Consider the following 11,447-nt stretch of genomic DNA (forward strand, 5'->3'; position numbering starts at 1 on the left):
GTTCCGCACTGTCCCCCCCCCACCCCCGTTTCAGCTATCACCTGGTGGTTCCCCATCCCCCCTGTTTCACCTATCACCTTCTGGTTCCTCAGCACCACCACGCCCCTCCGCCGTATCAATAATCACCTGGTGGTTCCTCACCACCTCGTTTCACCTATTACCTTGTGGTTCATCACTTCCCCCCCCCCCCCGTTTCACCCATCACCTTCTGGTTCTGCACCACCTCCCCCGTGTGAACTATCACCTTGTGGTTCCTCACCTCCCCCCCTCCTTTTCACCTATCACCTTGTGGTTCCTCAAGACCCATCCCCCCCCAACTTCACCTATCATGTTGTGGTTCCTCACCACCCCCATTTCACCTATCACCTTGTGGTTCATCACCCCCCCACTTCTGTTTCACCTATCACCTTGTAGTTCCTCACACCACCCCACTCCTCCGTTTCACCTATCACCTTGTGGTTCCTCACCACCCTCCCCCCCCGTTTCACCTATCACTTCGTGGTCCCTCACACCATCCCCTCCCCGTTTCACCTATCACCTTGTGGTTCCTCACACCCCCTCCTTTTTACCTATCACCTTGTGGTTCCCCATCCCCCTGTTTCACCTATCACCTTCTGGTTCCTCACCACCCCGCCCCTCCCACTGCCGTATCACCTATCACCTGGTGGTTCCTCACCACGCCCTCCTTTTCACCTATCACCTTGTGGTTCCCCATCCCCCCTGTTTCACCTATCACCTTCTGGTTCTTCACCACCCCCACCCTCACCGCCGTATCACCTATCACCTGGTGGTTCCTCACCACCTCCTCCTTTTCACCTATCACCTTGTGGTTCCTCACTCTCACCCCCACCCCTGTATCACCTATCACCTGGTGGTTCCTCACCACCCCCCCGACACTGTTTCACCTATCACCTTCTGGTTCCTCACTACCCCCCCCACCCCGCCGTATCACCTATCTATCACCTAGTGGTTCCGCACCACTTCCCCCGTTTGAACTATCACCTTCTGGTCCCTCACCCCCCCGTTTCACCTATCACCTGGTGGTTCCCCACCTCCGCTGTTTCACCTATCACCTTGTGGTTCCTCGCCCATCCACCCACCCCCTGTTTCACCTATCACCTCGTTGTCCTTCACACCACCCCCCCCTTTCACCTAGTGGCTCCTCACAACAACTCCCCCCCCCATTTCACATAGCACTTTGTGTTTCCACAGCCCCATTTCACCTATCACCTAGTCGTTCCTCAGCCCCCCCCACCGTTTCACGTATCACCTTGTGGTTCCTCACCCCCAACCCCCATTTCACCTATGACCTGTGGTTCCCCCCCCCCCCGTATCACATATCACTTTGTGGTTCCTCAACCCCCCCCATTTCACCCATCACCCTGTGGTTCCCCACCCCCGCTGTTTCACCTATCATCTTGTGGTTCCTCACCTCCAACCCCCCGTATTACCTATCACCTTGTGGATCCTCACCCCACCACCCCCCGTTTCACCTATCACCTTGTGGTTCCTCACACCCTCCATTTCACCTATCACCTTGTAGTTCCTCACCACCCCCATTTCACCTATCACCTTGTGGTTGCCCACCCCCCCGTTTCACCTATCACCTTGTGGTTCCTCACACCCCTTGTTTCACCTATCACCTTGTAGTTCCTCACCACCCCCATTTCACCTATCACCTTGTGGTTTCTCACCACCCCCCGTTTCACCTATCACCTTGTGGTTCCCCACCCCCGCTGTTTCACCTATCACCTAGTGGTTCCTCAAGACCCATCCCCCCCCAACTTCACCTATCATGTTGTGGTCCTCACCCTCGCCCCCCACCCCCGTTTCACCTATCAACTTGTGGCTCCTCACCACCCCCATTTCACCTATCACCTTGTGGTTCCTCACCACCCCCATTTCACCTATCACCTTGTGGTTCCTCACCCCCCCATTTCACCTATCACCTTGTGGTTCATCACCCCCTGTGGTTCATCACCCCCCCCCCCCCGCTTCTGTTTCACCTATCACTTTGTGGTTCCTCACACCACCACACTCCTCCATTTCACCTATCACCTTGTGGTTCCTCACCACCCCGCCCCCGTTTCACCTATCACCTTGTGGTGTCTCACCCTTCCCCCGCCATTTCACCTATCACCTTGTGGTTCCTCACCCCCCCCGCTCCCGTTTCACGTATCACTTTGTGGTTCCTCACCACCCCCCCCCCTTTCACCTAGTGGTTCCTCACAACAACTCCCCCTCCATTTCACATACCACCTTGTGTTTCCACAGCCCCATTTCACCTATCACCTTGTGGTTCCTCACCCCCACCCTCCCAGTTCACCTATGACCTTGTGGTTCCTCACCCTCCCCCCCCCCATTTCACCTATCACTTTGTGGTTCCTCACCCTTCCCCCCCCCTTCACCTATCACTTTGTGGTTCCTCACCACCCCTTCCGTTTCACCTATCACCTTGTGGTGTCTCACCCTTCCCCCGCCATTTCACCTATCACCTTGTGGTTCCTCACCCCCCCCCGCTCCCGTTTCACGTATCACTTTGTGGTTCCTCACCACCCCCCCCCTTTCACCTAGTGGTTCCTCACAACAACTCCCCCTCCATTTCACATATCACCTTGTGTTTCCACAGCCCCATTTCACCTATCACCTTGTGGTTCCTCACCCCCACCCTCCCAGTTCACCTATGACCTTGTGGTTCCTCAGCCCCCCCCCCACCGTTTCACGTATCACCTTGTGGTTCCTCACCTCCACCCTCCCACTTCACCTATGACCTTGTGGTTCCTCACCCCCCCGCCCCCGTTTCACCTATCACCTTGTGGTGTCTCACCCTTCCCCCGCCATTTCACCTATCACCTTGTGGTTCCTCACCCCCCCGCCCCCGTTTCACCTATCACCTTGTGGTGTCTCACCCTTCCCCCGCCATTTCACCTATCACCTTGTGGTTCCTCACCCCCCCCGCTCCCGTTTCACGTATCACTTTGTGGTTCCTCACCACCCCCCCCCTTTCACCTAGTGGTTCCTCACAACAACTCCCCCTCCATTTCACATATCACCTTGTGTTTCCACAGCCCCATTTCACCTATCACCTTGTGGTTCCTCACCCCCACCCTCCCAGTTCACCTATGACCTTGTGGTTCCTCACCCTCCCCCCCCCCCATTTCACCTATCACTTTGTGGTTCCTCACCCTTCCCCCCCACTTCACCTATCACTTTGTGGTTCCTCACCACCCCTTCCGTTTCACCTATCACCTTGTGGTTTATCACCGCACCCCCCCCCCCCGTTTCACCTATCACCTTCTGGTTCCTCACCCGCCCCCGTTTCACCTATCACCTTGTGTTTGCGCACCACCTCCCCCGTTTGAACTATCACCTCGTGGTTCCTCACCCCCTCCCCCGTTTCACCTATCACCTTGTGGTTCCCCACCCCCCTCCCCCATTTCATCCATCACCTTGTGGTTCCTCACCCGCCCCCGTTTCACCTATCACGTTGTGGTTCCGCACCACCTCCCCCGTTTGAACTATCACCTCGTGGTTCCTCACCCCCCCCCCCGTTTCACGTATCACCTTGTGGTTCCGCACCCCTGCTGTTTCACCTATCACCTTGTGGTTGCTCACCTCCAACCCCCCGTATCACCTATCACATTGTGGCTCCTCACCCTCGTCCCCCCACCCGTTTCACCTATCACCTTGTGGTTCCTCACCACCCCCATTTCACCTATCACCTTGTGGTTCCTCACACCCCCTTCTATTTCACCTATCACCTCGTGGTTCCTCACCCCCACCGCCTCGTTTCACCTATCACCTCGTGGTTCCTCACCGCCATCCCCCCAATTCACCTATCACCTTGTGGTTCCTCAGCCCCATCCCCCCCATTTCACCTATCACCTTGTGGTTCCTCCCCCTCCCCCCCATTTCACCTATCACCTTGTGGTTCCTCAACCCCCCACCCCCGTTTCACCTATCACCTTGTGGTTCCTCACCCCACCCGCCCCCTGTTTCACCTATCACCTTGTGGTTCCTCACACACCCTCCCCCCTGTTTCACCTATCACCTTGTGGTTCCTCACACACCCTCCCCCCTGTTTCACCTATCACCTTGTGGTTCCTCACACACCCTCCCCCCCGTTTCACCTATCACCTTGTGGTTCCTCACCCTCACCCCTCCGTTTCAACTATCACCTTGTGGTTACTCACACCCCCGTTTTTCCTATCACCTTGTGGTTCCTCACCCATCCACCCCCGCCCCCCCGCCCGTTTCACCTATCACCTCATGGTCCCTCACAGCACCCCCCCTGTTTCACCGATCACCTTGTGGTTCCTCACCCTCACCCCCACCCCTTTATCACCTATGACCTTGTGGTTCCTCACCCTCCCCCCCCCCATTTCACCTATCACTTTGTGGTTCCTCACCCTTCTCCCCCCCTTCACCTATCACTTTGTGGTTCCTCACCACCCCTTCCGTTTCACCTATCACCTTGTGGTTTATCACAGCCCCCCCCCCGTTTCACCTATCACCTTCTGGTTCCTCACCCGCCCCCGTTTCACCTATCACCTTGTGTTTGCGCACCACCTCCCCCGTTTGAACTATCACCTCGTGGTTCCTCACCCCCCCCCCGTTTCACCTATCACCTTGTGGTTCCCCACCCCCCTCCCCATTTCATCCATCACCTTGTGGTTCCTCACCCGCCCCCGTTTCACCTATCACGTTGTGGTTCCGCACCACCTCCCCCGTTTGAACTATCACCTCGTGGTTCCTCACCCCCCCCCCCCCGTTTCACGTATCACCTTGTGGTTCTGCACCCCCGCTGCTTCACCTATCACCTTGTGGTTGCTCACCTCCAACCCCCCATATCACCTATCACATTGTGGCTCCTCACCCTCGCCCCCCCACCCGTTTCACCTATCACCTCGTGGTTCCTCACCCCCACCGCCTCGTTTCACCTATCACCTCGTGGTTCCTCACCGCCATCCCCCCAATTCACCTATCACCTTGTGGTTCCTCCCCCTCCCCCCCATTTCACCTATCACCTTGTGGTTCCTCAACCCCCCACCCCCGTTTCACCTATCACCTTGTGGTTCCTCACCCCACCCGCCCCCTGTTTCACCTATCACCTTGTGGTTCCTCACACACCCTCCCCCCTGTTTCACCTATCACCTTGTGGTTCCTCACACACCCTCCCCCCTGTTTCACCTATCACCTTGTGGTTCCTCACACACCCTCCCCCCCGTTTCACCTATCACCTTGTGGTTCCTCACCCTCACCCCTCCGTTTCAACTATCACCTTGTGGTTACTCACACCCCCGTTTTTCCTATCACCTTGTGGTTCCTCACCCATCCACCCCCGCCCCCCCGCCCGTTTCACCTATCACCTCATGGTCCCTCACAGCACCCCCCCTGTTTCACCGATCACCTTGTGGTTCCTCACCCTCACCCCCACCCCTTTATCACCTATGACCTTGTGGTTCCTCACCCTCCCCCCCCCCATTTCACCTATCACTTTGTGGTTCCTCACCCTTCCCCCCCCCTTCACCTATCACTTTGTGGTTCCTCACCACCCCTTCCGTTTCACCTATCACCTTGTGGTTTATCACCGCCCCCCCCCCCCCGTTTCACCTATCACCTTCTGGTTCCTCACCTGCCCCCGTTTCACCTATCACCTTGTGTTTGCGCACCACCTCCCCCGTTTGAACTATCACCTCGTGGTTCCTCACCCCCCCCCCCGTTTCACGTATCACCTTGTGGTTCCTCACCCCCCCCCCCCGTTTCACGTATCACCTTGTGGTTCCGCACCCCTGCTGTTTCACCTATCACCTTGTGGTTGCTCACCTCCAACCCCCCGTATCACCTATCACATTGTGGCTCCTCACCCCTCTGCCTCCCCCCATTTCACCTATCACCTTGTGGTTCCCCACCCCCGCTGTTTCACCTCTCACCTAGTGGTTCCTCAAGACCCACCCCCCCCAACTTCATCTATCATGTTGTGGTTCCTCACCCCCACCCCCCCGCCCATTTCACCTATTACCTCATGGTCCCTCACAGCACCCCCCTGTTTCACCAATCACCTTATGGTTCCTCACCCTCCCCCCCGCCGTTTCAGCTATCACCTTGTGGTTCCTCACACACCCTCCCCCCCCCCCCATTTCACCTATCACCTTCTGGTTCCTCAACCCCCCCCCCCCACCGTATCACCTATCACCTGGTGGTTCCTCACACCCCTGTTTCACCTGTCACCTTGTGGTTCTTCACCCTTCGCACCCCCCCCGTTTCACCTATCACCTTGTGGTTCCTCACCGCCCCCCCACCACCACTTTCTGACTCATTTCTTTTCCAGTCCTGATGCAGGGTCCTGGCTGATAACGTTGACTGTACTCTTCTCTATAGATCCACAGATGCTGCCTAGCCTGGTTAGTTCCTCCAGCAGTTTGTGTGTGTTGGTTGGATTTCCAGCATTTGCAGATATTCTCTTGTTTGTTCACAATACTCCAAGTATGGTCTGACATTAAAAATCCTGTTCATTGTCAGAACGAAAAAACAAGCTGAAAAAATTCCTGCTGGCTCCACCCACCCTGGCGGTCACCTATTCAATAAATTGCCACCACGGAGATGTTTCAATTCCATCAGCACCAGGACTGCACTCCATCTCCATAGCTTCTTTCCTGTAGCTACTTAGCTTCTCAACAAAAATCACTCAGGTCTCATCCTCTCACTGTCTCTGCACAACATCAGTTAAATGGTCTTTCCTGATCTCCTTACTCTGATGATTTTTATTGAGTCTTTTCATATGTTCATATTTATTTGTTTGATTACTGACATTTGCTCATGTGAACGTTCTGCTAATTGTTGAACGTTCGTGGCTGTTTGCAGTATTGTCTTGTGTTTTATGCCAAGCACTAAGCCTCAGTTAGTATGTTTCACATACTAGCAATAAAGTCCTTCTGGTGCTGACAAATGACTTATAAAGCCTTCTATGGCTTAAGATAAACTATGCCAAATTCATGTCCTTGAGTCTAAAATGAGATACTTTGAGAACTTGATAAAGCCCCGAAATTTGTACAGCCGGCATCTCAGAACTTTGATTAATTAAGCACTGGAATGTGGCCAGTTTAACAGTTAAGCATTTCCTAACACATTTACATTTAAATCAACACAGAAAACAGAGCATATCTGAGTTGAGCTATATGTGCTGTCAAGCTGTTCAGTGCATTAAACATTAGGGTGTTAGGATTAACATCTCTGTGCACCGAAGTTTGGCAATCAGCTTGGAGGGGATCAGAGTATTGAATACCGAACTAAAGTCAATGAACAGCATTCTGATGTAAGAGTTGGGGCTGTTTTCCCCCAGGTGGGTCAGGGCAGAGTGAAGTGCCGTGGAGATGGCATCCTCTGTTGACCTGCTGGTGCGATAGGTAAATTGATGGGGGGTCCAGAGTAGAGGGCAGACAGGATTTCAGATGTGATAGAACCAGTCTCTCAAAGCACTTTGCAATGATGGGGGTGAGTGCAACTGGACGAAAGTCATATCATATCTATCATATGCCCAAAAAACTATAAGAACTAGGAGCAGAGTTAAGCCATTCAGGCCACTGACCTTCTTTACTATTCAGTCATGGCTGGTTTATTTTCCCTCTCAACCCCATTCTCCTGTCTTCTCCCAATAAACTTTGACGCCCTAAGTGTCAATCTCTACTTTAAAGAAACCCCACTATCTGGACCAGATCATCTTCTCAAGGCTTCCATCAACTAAGAGGTACAGAAGCCTGAAGTCCTTCACCACCAGGTTCAAAGACATCTACTTTCCTTCAACCATTCAATTCTTGAACCAACTGGCACAACCCTAATCACTACCTCAGTATAGTAACCATCTGTGACCATTTGGACCACTTTGTACTGCAATGGACTTTGTATATTTTCTGAATGTTATTTCTTGTATAATTATGTATATTCTATGTTTAGTTTACGTTTTTCCTTGGGAATGTTATGTCTGTGGTGCCTTGTGTTGTGATGATGCTGCAAGTAAGTTTTATTTCTTGACACAAGAGATTCTGCAGATGCTAGAAATCTTGAACTTCATACACCAAATACTGGAGCATCTATGATGGGGAATAAACAATCCACATTTCAGGACAAGACCCTTCATCAGGAATGTAAGCCTTCTATTTCTATATCATCTTTCAGACCTTTAGTAGAATTAAAGGTTCGCTCTATTTGTCACATGTACATCGAAACATACGGTGAAATGTATAGTTTTGCATCAATGACCAACACAGTCCGATGATGTGCTGGGGGCAGCCCGCAAGTGTTGCCATGTCTCTGGCACCAACATAGCGTGTCCACAATTTACTAACCCTAACCTATAAGACCATAAGTTATAGGAGCAGAAGTAGGCAATTCAGCCCATCAAGTCTGCTTCGCCATTCAATCATGGGCTGATCCAATTCTTCCAGTCATCCCCACTCCCCTGCCTTCACCCCATACCCTCTGATGCCCTGGCTAACCAAGAACCTATCTATCTCTGCCTTAAATGCACTCAATGACTTGGCCTCCACAGCCGCTTGTGGCAAAAATTCTATAGATTTTCCACCCTCTGACTAAAGTAATTTCTCCACATCTCAGTTCTAAATGGATGTTCTTCAATCCTGAAGTCATGCCCTCCTGTCCTAGAATCCCCTACCATGGGAATTAACTTTGCCATATCTAATCTGTTCAGGCCCTTTAACATTCGGAATGTTTCTATGAGATACCCCCTCATTCTCCTGAACTCCAGGGAATACAGCCCAAGAGCTGCCAAACGTTCCTGGAATCATTCTCATGAATCTTCTCTGAGTCCTCTCCAATGTCAGTATATCCTTTCTAAAATAAGGAGCCCAAAACGGCACGCAATACCCCCAAGTGTGGTCTCACGGGTGCATTATAGAGTCTCAACATCACATTCCTGCTTTTATATTCCATACCTCTAGAAACGAATGCCAACATTGCATTCACCTTCTTCACAAATGACTCAACCTGGAGGATAATCTTTAGGGTATCTTGCACAAGGACTCCAAGTCCCTTTGCATCTCTGCATTTTGAATTCTCTCCCCATCTAAATAACAGTCTGCCCATTTATTTCTTCCACCAAAGTGCATGACCATACACATTCCAACATTGTATTTCATTTGCTACTTCTTTGCCCATTCCCCTAAACTATCTAAATCTCTCTGCAGGCTCTCTGTTTCCTCAACACTATCCACTCCTCCATCTACCTTTGTATCATTCGAAAATTTAGCCACAAATCCATTAATACCATTGTGCAAATCATTGACATACATTGTAAAAAGCAGTGGTCCCAACACCAACCCCTGTGGAACTCCACTGGTAACCGGCAGCCAGCCAGAATAGGATCCCTTTATTCTCTGTTTTCTGCCGGCCAGCCAGTGCTCCACCCATGCTAGCAACTTCCCTGTAATTCCATGGGCTCTTATCTTGCTAAGCAACCTCATGTGTGGCACCTTGTCAAACGCCTTCTGAAAATCCAAGTACACCATGTCTACTGCACCTCCTTTGTCTACCCTGCTTGTAATTTCCTCAAAGAATTGCAGTAGGTTTGTCAGGCAGGATTCTCCTTTCAGGAAACCGTACTGGCTTTGGCCTATCTTGTCATGTGCCTCCAGGTACTCTTTAAACTTATCCCTAAAAATCGATTCCAACAGCTTCCTAACCACTGATGTCAGGCTAACAGGTCTATAGTTTCCTTTTTGCTGCCTCCCACCCTTTTTAAATAGCAGAGTAACATTTGCAATTTTCCAGTCATCTGGTATAAAGCCAGAATGAATCGATTCTTGAAAGATCATTGTTAATGCCTCTGCAATCTCTCCACCTACTTCCATTCAGAATCCGAGGGTGCATTCCATCAGGTCCAGGAGATTTATCCGCTCTCAGACCATTAAGCTTCCTGAGCACCTTCTCAGTCGTAATTTTCACAGCATAAACTTCACTTTCCTGACACTCTTGAATGTCCAGTATATTGCAGACGTCTTCCACCGTCAAGATTGATGCAAGATACACATTCAGTTCCTCTGCCATCTCTGCATCTCTCAATACAATATCTCTGGTGTCAATTTGTATTGGTCCTGTATCTACCCTAGACTCTCTTTTACCCTTTATATACTTAAAAAAGCTTTTAATATCTTAGAAACATAGAAAACCTACAGCGCAATACAGACCCTTTGGTCCACAAAGCTGTGCTGAACATGTCCTTACCCTTGAACTATGTAGGCTTACCCATAGCCCTCTATCTTCATTGATATTAGTCACCAGCTTCCTTTCATAATTCATCTTTTCCTTCCTAATGACCTTCTTAGTTTCCTTCTGCAAGTTTTTAAAAGCTTCCCAAACTTCTATCTACCCACTAACTCTGGCTTCCTTGTATGCCCTCTTTTTTGCTTTTACTTTGGCTCTGACTTCACTTCTTAGCCATGGTAGTGTCCTTCTTCCCTTTGAAAATTTCTTCTTATTTGGAATATATCTGTCTTGCACTTCCCTCATTTTTTGCAGAATCTCTAGCCATTGCTGCTCTGCTGTCCTTCCTGCAAATGTCCCTTTCCAGTCAACTTCGGCCAGTTCCCCTCTCATGCCATCGTAATTTCCTTTATTCCACTGAAATACTGACAGATTGGAGTTTAGTTTCTCCTTCTCAAATTTCAATGTGAACTGAATCATATTGTGATCACTGTTCCCTAAGAGTTCCTTAACCTTAAGCTCTCTTATCACCTCTGGGTCATTGCACAACACCCAATCCAGCACAGCTGATCCCCTAGTGGGCTCAAAAACCAGCTGTTCTAAAAAACCATTCCTTAGACATTCTACAAATTCTCTCTCTTGAGGTCCAGTACTGACCTGGTTTTCCCAACCCACTTCTATGTTAAGATCCCCAAGGATTATCATGAAATTGCCCTTCTGACACACTTTTTCTATCTCCTTCTGTAACTTGTAATCCACATCCCGGCTGCTTTTCGGAGGCCCGTATACAATTGCCATTAGAGTCCTTTTACCCTTGCCATTTCTTAACTCAACCCATAGAGACTCTACACCTTCCAATCCTGTGTCATCTCTTTCTAATAATTTAATGTTATTTCTTATACACAGAGCCACTCCACCCACTCTGCCTACTAATGTATCATTCTGATACACTGTATATCCTTGGACATACAGTTCCCAATGGCAGCCATCCTTTTGCCAAGTTTCAGAGATGACCACAATGTCATATTTGCCAATCTGTAGCTGAATTTCAAGATTGTCCATTTTATTCCTTATTATGGTGCATTCAAATATAACATTTTTAGTCCAATATTTGATGCCTTCTGTCTTAACTGCACCATGCCTCTATTGCCTTGTAAATCACCCCACTGGCTGTGATTATGCTTCATCTCCTGCCTATCGTTTCTATAATCTCTGCTGCACGCTATCTT

This window comes from Mobula birostris, chromosome 5 (genome assembly GCF_030028105.1).
Source record: "Mobula birostris isolate sMobBir1 chromosome 5, sMobBir1.hap1, whole genome shotgun sequence".
Classification (NCBI taxonomy): domain Eukaryota; kingdom Metazoa; phylum Chordata; class Chondrichthyes; order Myliobatiformes; family Myliobatidae; genus Mobula; species Mobula birostris.